This window comes from Lycium barbarum, chromosome 7 (genome assembly GCF_019175385.1).
Source record: "Lycium barbarum isolate Lr01 chromosome 7, ASM1917538v2, whole genome shotgun sequence".
In the NCBI taxonomy this organism is placed as follows: domain Eukaryota; kingdom Viridiplantae; phylum Streptophyta; class Magnoliopsida; order Solanales; family Solanaceae; genus Lycium; species Lycium barbarum.
In genome coordinates this window covers 97,996,356-98,008,144 of record NC_083343.1, presented here as the reverse complement: position 1 = coordinate 98,008,144, position 11,789 = coordinate 97,996,356, and positions in this window count along the sequence as shown.

The window sequence follows — 11,789 nt, the reverse complement described above, 5'->3', positions numbered from 1 at the left end:
TATGTACCGATAGATATCATAGGCTGACTAAGATTAGTATCATGCATAAAATCATAAAGTGAAAAGAATAGACAGATAGGCACAACAACACGTAACTATATGAAATTATCAACGAGAATCATCCAACACCAAGATAAGATAAGTCCACATAATTAGCAATCAATAAGAGTAACTCAACCCATGTCATTACCAACACAACCGTAACTCACAAATTATCTCAACTCTGTCACATATCCGTACACATATGCTAATTGGTATTGTTTGCCCAAATATCCATGACCTGAAGGGGACCCATGGTGTCCATGTACCACTCACTCCGGAACTAACCTCGGATCGCGAGCCCATAACTAGGCCATATCCTCATCCTCTGTTAATGTGCCTTTTCATATTTATATGTTCTTTCTCATTTCAATGTATTTTCGTTCCAACAACCAATAAGAAATTGTGAACAGTCAATAAATCAATATCAAGGAACATAAGTCACCATGTCACAAGTCATATCAAGACTCGAGAATCAATTCATCAGTAGTATGAATAAGGGATTACTCCAAGTCAATAAGAAGAGTATTCATTAACTTCTTCTTTGTCATATCATAACAATTCATCACATAATAAATCAATAAATGTCAAACTTAGGAATTTACAACCACTTTTTATGTCTGAAGCCCTAATCATTCTTCTCCGATTAATTTCAAAACATCTACAATCAACTAATCAAAGTCTAACTCAAGTAGACCGTTACATACCTCAAAGCCGAATTGGAACAATGCAATCACTCTGCAATAGCTTTTCCCTTTCGCAAAGCTTCAGAATGTTCAAAGTCTAGCAATCATAACGCTAAGTGAGTAATGGATCATCTACTCAAACAAACAACAATTGGGGAAGAGAACCCAACTACTTCTACCCTTTCAAAAGGATAAACTATCACTAAGTGTGAATTTATCATAAAATCAACCCCAACCATCATACTATTTCCATTCATGGGTTTTCTAATCAATTCAGCCCTTTTACAAGCAGTTTTTATGACATAGTTACCATCTTTATGAAACCTTAAGTCTCAATACATCATTCTCATCCATTAGAACTTGTATTTCCACCCTAGGAAATGATAATCTATAATCTTAGATGAATAAACAACAATAACATCACTAGCCCATTCATTATTCAAGGGTTTCTTAAGTTCTAGGGCTTTAGTCCTTTCATTCACCATTAACGAACCTTAAACTAATCATGGAACTTAATGTGATGATAGAATGAACAAGGTAAAGGGTTGAGACTTACCTTTCAATAGTATTTTAGCCCTAGCCTTAGAAAATCGCCACAAGAGTTCTTGGGAACTCTTTCGGAGTTATGTAGGGAATAGGTTTGGAAATAAGAATATAAAACGCTGATTCTGCCACCCGTCGACAGCTGCAACGGTCCCACTATAGCAGGAAATCTCCCGCTACGGCGGATCTCATTAATTCCCCCTGTCCCGCGGCGACGATCCCCCACCCGCTACGACGGACTAGCTACAGCGGTCCGTTTTGATCGGTAGCTCGAGTTTTTCCACCAGTTTTCATCCAAAAATACCAACACCAATTCGAGGCCCTACCGACGCAAACCAAACACGCACATACACATAAAAACACGCTACGGACTCACCTGTGGCCTCGGAACTCCTAACGGATGTCTAATTTACTAAGTCACCCCCCATAACAACCTGCTAGGTCATTACATTAATACGGTAAGTTTATACTGTCATGACCCGACTAGGGGGCCATGACGGATACCCGGAGCTGACTACTGAGCACCACTCGTTACGCTAGTCATCATACTCATCCTGAACACATATAAACTCCAAGGCAATACATAGATATACATAAGCCTCACGGCTGTAAAAAACGATATACAAGAATGTACCAAGAAGTCAGTACGGGACATCTACGACCCACACATACGTATCTATGAGCCTCCACTGGAGTACTATGACATAAGGACAAGACAGGACCCCGTCATGCCCGTATACATATATACACAAAATAATGTATCAAAAATGGCACCACCGGAATAATGGAGTGCTCCTGTAAATCTGCTGAGTAGCTCCTAAGAATCTGGACCACCTCCTTGTCTACCTGTGGGCATCAACACAACATCCAAAAAGAAAGGACGTCAGTACGAACATTGTACTAAGTATGTAAGGCACAAATAATAATAACATATCAAAGAAATAAGGGAACTTCAAGTAAGGAAATAACCTGTAACTGAATGTCACTTAAGACGGAGTAATGCATGCTAACTTACATCATAAACATCATTATATTAAGTATAAATATATAAGCTGCCCGACCATATAGGTACGGTGTGATCATCGTTAACCCGCGTCCGGGGTAACCATCTCATGCTGCCCACTTGTGATGTCTGCCCATGCCCTCTAGACATGCTGTATATGCCGCCCGCATTAGCGGTGTCTGCCCGGTCATATAGGCACGGTGTAATTTCATTATCATATACTTATCATAAAGCATGCATTAGAACTCAAATATAAACTATAATCCTATCGGGGCGACGTAAGGTCGAGAACCCCCGATTCCCTTATGGAGTAGTCATAATCATCATGCCTCACCTTGAAGGAACAAGCATTGTAAGGTGAGTGTAACAACCATAAGCAATATCAAGAATCGTATAAGGATCATTAGCTTCGTAGAAATATCATACCATTAGCTTTAGAATCTCTAGACTTAGGCTCATCATCATCATTGTCACATTCGTAACATATTTCTTATCTTTACCTCATGAGAAGCCCTTTATAAACATAGACTCACAGTTTCCGAGATGTAAGAGGGTCATGGAAAGACATAGGAATTCATGTCATAGAAATCATGCCTCAGAAAAGAAGGGACTAGCCTTGCATACCTTGATGTCGCTCTAACTTTATCAATTTAAGCGCTTTCCTCCAATGTTCACGATTCTACATTCAAGAGAATTCGTACTAGAATTAGATGATCGGAAACATACTTAAGCTTGAGCTAAAGCTAATGAAAATTAGGCAACATTTTCTTCGTTTCTACAAATTCCTCTATATGATATAACAATCTTCATCAAACTATACATTATTCAATTCTCCCAATTCTATTTCAAATCATCCATAACCAAAATTACCACACAACATCGTATTCGTCAACACACAATGCTTCTTCAACACTCTTAGTATCATCTATAACAAGATTATATTCATAACATGTCAAGAACTATAGTCCAAATGAAGTCACTATTCAAGAACATCATTATTCCCCTATTTAGACTTCATTTTCCACTTCCTTCCATAATCCAAGTCTTTTAACCACTCAATAATCTTAACAACATGAAATGAACATAAAACTCACCTTTGAATATGTAGAAACGGTCTTTGGATGAAAATATTCCACTTGAGAAAATCCCAACTTCACCACTAAAGAAGTTCATGACTTGTATAAACCCTAATGAGCATTCATGCTCTTGATTCTATCAACTCTTGATGCTTAACTCTTGATTCCTCTTGGGTATATGTTAAAATGGTATGGAGAATATTCTAGAGCTTTCTTGAGGTGTGGAGAAAGGATGAAAATGAAAAATGAGGACTTGGGGGTATTTTTTTATAAAATTTAAAATCTGTCCAGACGGTGTTATACGGACACATATACGGTCCGTATAACTTATACGGTCCGTATATGTGACCGTATAATACTTCCAGTGGAGGACCCTTCTCTGGACAGGTTATACAGTCCCTCATACGGACCGTATAAATTATACGGGCCGTATAACTCCAGTTTCTCCGAAGTTGCTCTCGTCGTTTCATTTGATCTCCGATCCTTATGGAACCTTCTTAGAACTTGTTTAGCACTTCATTAATAAGCTAGGGAGCGTCATAACTCTTCCTCAAGACATCATTAAGTCAACATTAACTCGGTACTTTGCAAAACCCTTCCAAAACACGACTTATACCTTACATTCTTCATCGAACTTCCTTCTATTGCCTCAAACGCCTTTGGAATCTTAATTAGAATCGTTAAGTACCACTTCTTACTTGTAGGGACATCACATCCATCTCACCCTGCGTTAGTCTAACCACCACACGACGACATGAAATTTTCCGAGGTGTAACATATACTATGGAGAAATTGAACATTCATGAAACAGTACTTACTCATGGATCCCAATAATACGAACAAAATATACTCCAATAGAACTTGCCAACATTGATATATATGGTAATAAAGATCATAAGCCAAATAAAATACTTCATACCTTTTCATAGGTACGATGAAACCTACAGTGGCCATCAGTACGTTTGTTTAACCGATTCTTTAGAACGATGATAACCACAGGTTTGCTTTCTCTAAACCTCAAGATCTTTTCAAAGTAATTGTTTGATGCAAAATCTCGTGCTGATAATGTGTTATAAAATAATAATACTAGAAAAAGAATGTATATATAATATAAAACTGCCTATAGACAAGGTGATGTAGTGCCTTTCTATGACCTCCATTGACATTTATCTTTTTTCTCAATTTTTTGACATTTTTTCTTCATTTCACTATTTTACTAAATAAAATTAAATATTAAAGGTTCCATCCCTCCACCCATAATAAAGACTCACCATTTAATAGCTTTAATTTATATTTGCCATCACTTCCCCTATATTTATTGTAATTGCTTTGTATTATATTTATTAGTAAAAGCGATGAACTTTCCCTCATTGTACTCATTCAATTCAATTAAACTCAATTTTAAGGATGCAAAAATATCACACAAAACAAACAACAGTTGTGCAAAAGAAATGCTTCTCTCTTCCTTCAGCTTCTTTCGGTTTATTTCAACAGAAAAACTAATAAATGCCTCATTATCGTCTTTCTATATTCCACATTAAATTTCAACTCTTTAAAGTTGTTTTACGTTTTCTCATTAAATAGTACAGTTAAGGTGTTCATCATATATGTACTCTTTTTATTTTGTATTCAAGCAAAAGAAATTTTGGCAGCAAGCAAATATGGAATTTGGAGCAAGGGAAGGTGATCACCCATAGGCTGTAGATCATCCAGATTTCTTGAAGAACCTTGGCAATACGGTAGCCATGCATTTTTTCAAAATATACTAAGCAAAGGGATGTCTAACAAAGATCATTTGATTTACTTTTTTAAAAAAAAAAAAATTGGAATTACATCTAACATATTAACTTAAACAGGCAGTCGATACACTCATATGCATAATTTATTTGTTATTTGGATTATATATACGTAATGCATTTGTTATTTGGATGGTATAATCTAATTATAAAAGCCGTGAAGACGCATCTGGGAAAAAAAAATCAAATAGTTTCTGCTTCCAACTTCATTTTTTTTTTTCATCTTCCCTTCTCTTTTTTCCCTTTATTTTTATAGCGGGTGACCTTTTTACCTCTAAAAAACAAAATTGAGTAATGCGTAATTTGGAGAAAAAAAAAAACAAATCATGAGAGATTCTTGCTGTAAACTCTGATCAATTTATTGTGGCTTCTGGAGAAATAATTATTTTTTCTCTTTTATTATTAAAATAAGGTAGAAATATTATATGAGGAATTTAAAGTATGTTAATCAACTAGGGTAACAAAAAAGTCCTAATTTCTAAGCTTGTGTGGAAAAAATAAATTCTAAATTATTGGATTATAGTAACGGCTATGTGGGAAAAGAAGTAAAAAAGAAAAGAATTGAGAAAATTAATCTATATAGTATATACTAAAGATAGGCAAAGACAAGGTTGTAAACATGTGTTTTTTTTCATGTGCCTATTGGTTGTAAACATGTTTTTATTTTTTATTTTTTTATGATGGTATAGTTGTGCACCCTAATGAGTTTTATGAAGCTTTCAAGATAATGAAACGTTAAACAACAGGTCGAGAAGAAATGAGTGAAGGAACTGGAAGATTGAGCAGAATCATAGTGTTAAATTAATATAGCAACAAGCCAACAACTATTCTTAAAAGTATGGGAAAAGGGTCAAAAATACCCCCGTACTTTGGAAAAAGGGTTAAAAATATCCTCTGAACTTATTTTGGATCAAAAATACCCCTCCGATCCTTAAAGTTTTCAAATATACCCTTATCTTGACGGAAATTATCCCCCAAAATAATCCGAAATCATTTTTAAACCCGCTCCATCATTTAAATCCGACCAAACTGAATAATAACCCATAAGATCCCCTTATTCGCCCAATTCCCTCAAACTTCAAATCTACGTATTGGGAAATAAGGGAATCTTATGGGTTATTATTTAGTTTAGTCAGGTTTAAATGATGGAGCGGATTTAAAAAATGATTTCGGGTTATTTTGAGGAATAATTTCCGTCAAGACAGGGGTATATTTAAAAACTCTAAGGATGTGAGGGGTATTTTTGACCCAAAATAAGTTCGGAGGATATTTTCAACCCTTTTTCCAAAGTAGAGAGGTATTTTTGACCCTTTTCCCTAAAAATATTGTACTCAAGTTGGGGTTTGAGATAGTCTATTGTTGATAGCAGAAGAGGCTATTATATATTTTTGTTTAATTTCATAATTTTTTTTTCTTTTTCACATAAGTTTCAACTCGACTACCAATGCAAACCCCATGAATTTGTACATGCGATGCAAAAGGAATTTTGAAATGTTTAGATTTATTATTGATTTCCCAATTATTGGGTATATATATATATATATATATATATATATATATATATATAGAGAGAGAGAGAGAGAGAGAGAGAGATGGTTCGAGTCCTGAGTTTGGAAAACTCCTTGGTAGGAAGTGCTTTCCCTTGATGGGACTATACGCGGCGTGAATTCGAATATAATCGGGCTCCAATGTGGATATCGGACACCGTTTGAGAAACAAAAAAATAATAATACTTAAGAGTTAGAATTATATCCTTTACTGTTTAATTTATCTTATGAAAATCAAAAGAATACATTAGATTTCACAAAATATACCCTGATTCCTTTCAATATTAAAGTATTAGAGAAAGTATAATTTAATAAGGCTTTTTATGACCGCGCGAAACGCGGATAAATTCACTAGTATTGTATAGAAAGAAAGAAGAGATGAATCCTTTTATTTTTCTTGAAGGATATAGATACAATGAAGGAAAACGTCTCTATTTATAGCGGAAAAATAACTTAGTCCCCTAACTTCTCCCTAAAAATAGACATTCATAATAATAAATAATATTTATAATAGAAAAAGGAATCTTAATAGCTTAGTTGGTTCCCTACTAAACTTTCACTTTATTGATAAAGATTCAATCCCACCCATTTACTCTACTCAGGCCCTATGTAATAATTTTTTTAAACAAAATATTAAAATATTAAAGGCCAAACCCATCGATAGCCACCTATGGTCGTCTGTATTTTGCACTTGAACATCTCAAGTAATCTTTGTTTCACTTAGACACCTGAACTTGAGTTAAAATATGTTATTAAACACTTTTTGCTGATGTGGCACCGTGCGTGTATTTCACCCTTTTGTGGAGCGTGAAACAGAACATTTTTTCTATTTTTTTTCTTTTTTCTTTCTCCTTCATCTTCTTCCTCCCTCCTACCACTTTCTTCACCCTTTCTCTTCATCTACTCTCTCGCTGCTACCACCAAAACCACCACTTCTCCGTCATTTCCCTCTTCACCCACCACCAGAACCACCAAATCTTCACCCTTCTAAACCATCTGTAACAACAAATATATAAATAAATTTAGGTCTAAAATAATTTTTGATGGAAATTCATTTTTTCGGATTAAGCATGATTTAAAGAAGCAAAACAAAAACAAGGGGTGTGGCAAAGAAAAGCATTCCGTTTTTTTGCATACAAAAGACCCAATTGGGTTAAGGATTCAAAATATTGAAAAAAAACCCATCAATATATTCAAGAAAATATAAAGAAACCCAGTTAAAAAAACATGAAATTAAAATATTAAAATCATCTTAAGGAACCATCAAAGTCACTGTTTCGTCACTTTGGATTAACAAATTGTGAGGAAAATCTGAAGACTCCAACTTCAACACCACTATCTTTCAAATCTTCAACTAAAGTGCTTAAAAGCTTAACCCTTCTCACTAAATTACTGTAAATTCTCTTAGAAACTGACCGTTACTTTGGTAGTCGATTAATCAGTCAGTTTATTGATTAAGACCTCTGATGACCCATTTGCACGAAATGGATTCTTTAATCAAATTGGGCAAAACCCAATTCGAAAAATGCAATCTTTGATCAAATTGAGAGAGACCCGGTTGGAAAAATGGAAGCTTGGATCAAATGGCCTGCGTTAGTGGTGGTGGGCTGCATTAGAAAATGACCTGTGTTAATGGCCTGCGTTAATGGTGGTATGCTAGTCAAAGAGTGGGTGAGGATGGGTTTAGAAAATAGGATTTTTTTTAAATTTTTAATTAACTAGATAGTTTTAAAATAATTGTTTTACTCATGTTTTATTTTTTAATAATTATTTTGGATATAGGCCACATATACTACTTTAATTTGTCAATTTGTCACGTCATTAGCGAGTAGGTTAATACACACATCACTAAACGTGTCAACCGGTTCAAGCCGGTAACCGGTAGAACCGGTTAACCGTTTATTTCTTACCGGTCCGGTTCCAATTTTTTTGAAACCGGAACCAGTTAAACCGGTAAAACCAGAACCGGACCGATTAAACCGGTAAAATTAAAAAAAAATATAGCCGTTGCTGCTGGGCTTATGGACGTTATTGGACCGTTGGCAACAGTCCATTTGCAAAAATGGCCGTTGCCAAACGGCCATAAATTAATTCCCCCCCCCCCCCCCCCAACCCCCCAAACTTTTTTTTAACACTTTAACCCATTTCCCAACCCTATATAAACCCTTCTTCATTTTTATTTTAATCCACACCAATTCACTCTTCTTTTTCTCTCAAATCTCAATCTCTCAATTATAGTTACTTTGCAATAATTAGCCACTTTAAATTTCTCTCAAATAAATATTATAGTCTTATTCTAGTTTCAATTATAATATTGTTGGTGGAGTTGGTGATTTTGCAACAATCCGAAGTAGCTTTGGTGGATTTGCAATTCTAGCCGCCTTCACTTTGTTGGAAATTAATCCGGCAATTTGGTACCTTCGTTCCAACTCTATCTTTATTTTTCGCAATTTAATTTACGCAATTTAATTTATTGCAATTTATTTTCTTGTGATTTATTTGATTGTGATTTAAATTAATTCTATTTAATAATGGCAAAGAGATTTAGACGTGGTGCCGGTAGTAGTAGTGGTATTGTTAGGGGTGGGCTTAATGAGGAAACATTTGTGGAAGAAACACCTAATTTAGGTATTGATGTTGGTGGAAATAATCCACTTTTAGGTCATGAGGCAATGCAACAACATTTTATCGACACTTTTAATGAAATTGATAATGATGATGATGATGATGAAACACAACCCCCCGAAAATCCCATAGGAGATACATGTCCTGCACAATCACATACACAAGACAAACCGACTAGAACTCGTAAGCCAACCGCTAAAATTTGGAAATTTATGACTAAGGATAAGGAAAGCCAAACAGCTAAATGTACCATATGTGGACAAGTATTTGCTTTTAGGCAAGGAATTAGTAAGGATGGTGGAACGGGTACACTAAATAATCATATGAGACTTAAACATATGGAAGTTTGGAGAGAGCAAACGGGTTCAAATGTGTGTGTGTGGGGGGGGGGAGGGGGTATTCAAATGACGATAGATCCACGAACTGGTAGAAATTTTAAGTATGACAAGAAAAAAGAGCGTGTAGAAATAGCTAAAATGGTAGCTTATGATTGTTTACCATTTTCCTTTCCCTCGGGTTTGGGGTTTGTTACTTACATTCAACGTTGTTATAATCCGTTATTTGAGGGTATTCCTAGAAGTAATTGTAGAGCGAATGTTATAGATTTGTTTAAAAAATATAGATTTTATTTGTGCCATGTATTTAATTCTTTAAATTGTAATGTTTCTCTTACCGCTGATTTGAGTCTTAGTCTTAACAAGTTAGATTTTTTTGCTATTACATGTCATTGGGTTGATGACAATTGAGTTATGCAAAAAAGAATTATAGCTTTTTTATATGATGAAGGAAAAGGTCGTCACGATGAATTTTTTTTTAGCGGATTCAATATCTACTATAATGAGATTTTTTAATATTTATAGAAAAACACTTTGTATTGCTTTAGATAATGCTTCTAATAATACAAAGGCAATTGGTATTTTAAAAAGAGATATAAACCCTCCGCTAAGAAATATTTTTCATGTAAGATGTAGTTGTCACATTTTAAATTTAATTGTTAAAGATGGTCTTGTGTGTTTTGACGATTCTATTCAAAAAGTTAGAGATGCGGTTGCGTTTCTTTTTTGTAATGCTAATAGGGCAAGACTTAGAGATTTTAAGAATGCTTGTGTGGAAAATAACCTTAGACCTAGGAAAATTCAAGTAGAAATTGAGACTAGGTGGAACTACACTTACATTATGCTACAACAAGCATATGAGTATAGGATTCCCATACAACAAGTTCACAACAAATATAATACTGATAGTGATGATTGGTTAAATTTTTCGCATTGGGAAGATGTTAAAGAATGTGTTGAACTCTTAGAATTTTTTTATAATGCAACTCTTGCTTTTTCTAGACAATTCTATCCCACGGTAACCGGAATTTTAGCCTACTTAGCGGAAATAGCTAGAGTTTTACAAGAGTATAAATATAAACCCGGTTATCAAGCGGCTATTTTTGAAATGATAATCAAATTTAAGAAGTATTTTTTTCCCATCCCAACTTTATTTATTTTGGGTTCTCTTTTAAATCCTTGTTTAAAAGTGTCTTATACTAAAGCATTGGTTGGTCAAATTTATACATTTTTAGAAATTGAACCGGGAGTTCAACCATCTTTAGCTGAAGCCGAACTCGCTATTGATGACGAGTTTAGAAAAGTTTTTACTCATTATTCTAATTTGGAAGAACGTGCTACACCCGTTGCTCCACGCCCTACTACTTCTCAAAGTAGCAAAAAGGGCTTGTCGGGTTTGTCGCATTTAAAAGTTTTACATTCACAGCCAACTTCTTCTTGTGCAAACTTTGATGAATATAATTTTTATTTGATGCAGCCAAATGTGGATATCAAGGAACTGGATGAATTGGACGTCTTAGCATGGTGGAAGAAGTACAAGGCAAGTCATCCGATACTCTCAAGAATGGCTCGAGATATCCTTACGGTTCAAGTATCAACCGTGGCTTCGGAGAGCGCATTTAGCCAATGAAGACAGCAAATTGGAGACCATAGACATTCATTATTCGGCTTTAGCTTGCAAGTACTAGTGTGCATTCGCGATTGGATTAGATCGGAGCGACGCAACCAAAACTCTGATAGCAAGTGGACCGGACCAAATGGAAGACTTTGAAGATATTTCCATGGCCGAATACGATATGGGGGAAATTAACAAAATGATTCAGAATTGGTGATTTTATTATTCTACTATTTCTTTACAACTCATGTATTATTTGCAAGTTAAAAAAAACTACAACTTGCAAATAAATGTTATCCAAGAATGAATAAAATATATGGCTCATTGAGCTTTCTTCTATTTACTTGTGTTCATATTTTTACTTTTATTAAGTTAGGAATATACCTAAAATATACTAAGAATATACTTATAATATACATCTACGTAAATTAAAAACTAGAAAGTTATATACTTGAAAAATAACTAAAATATATTAAGAATATATATTATAGTATACATATAATATATATTAAGGATATATAGTA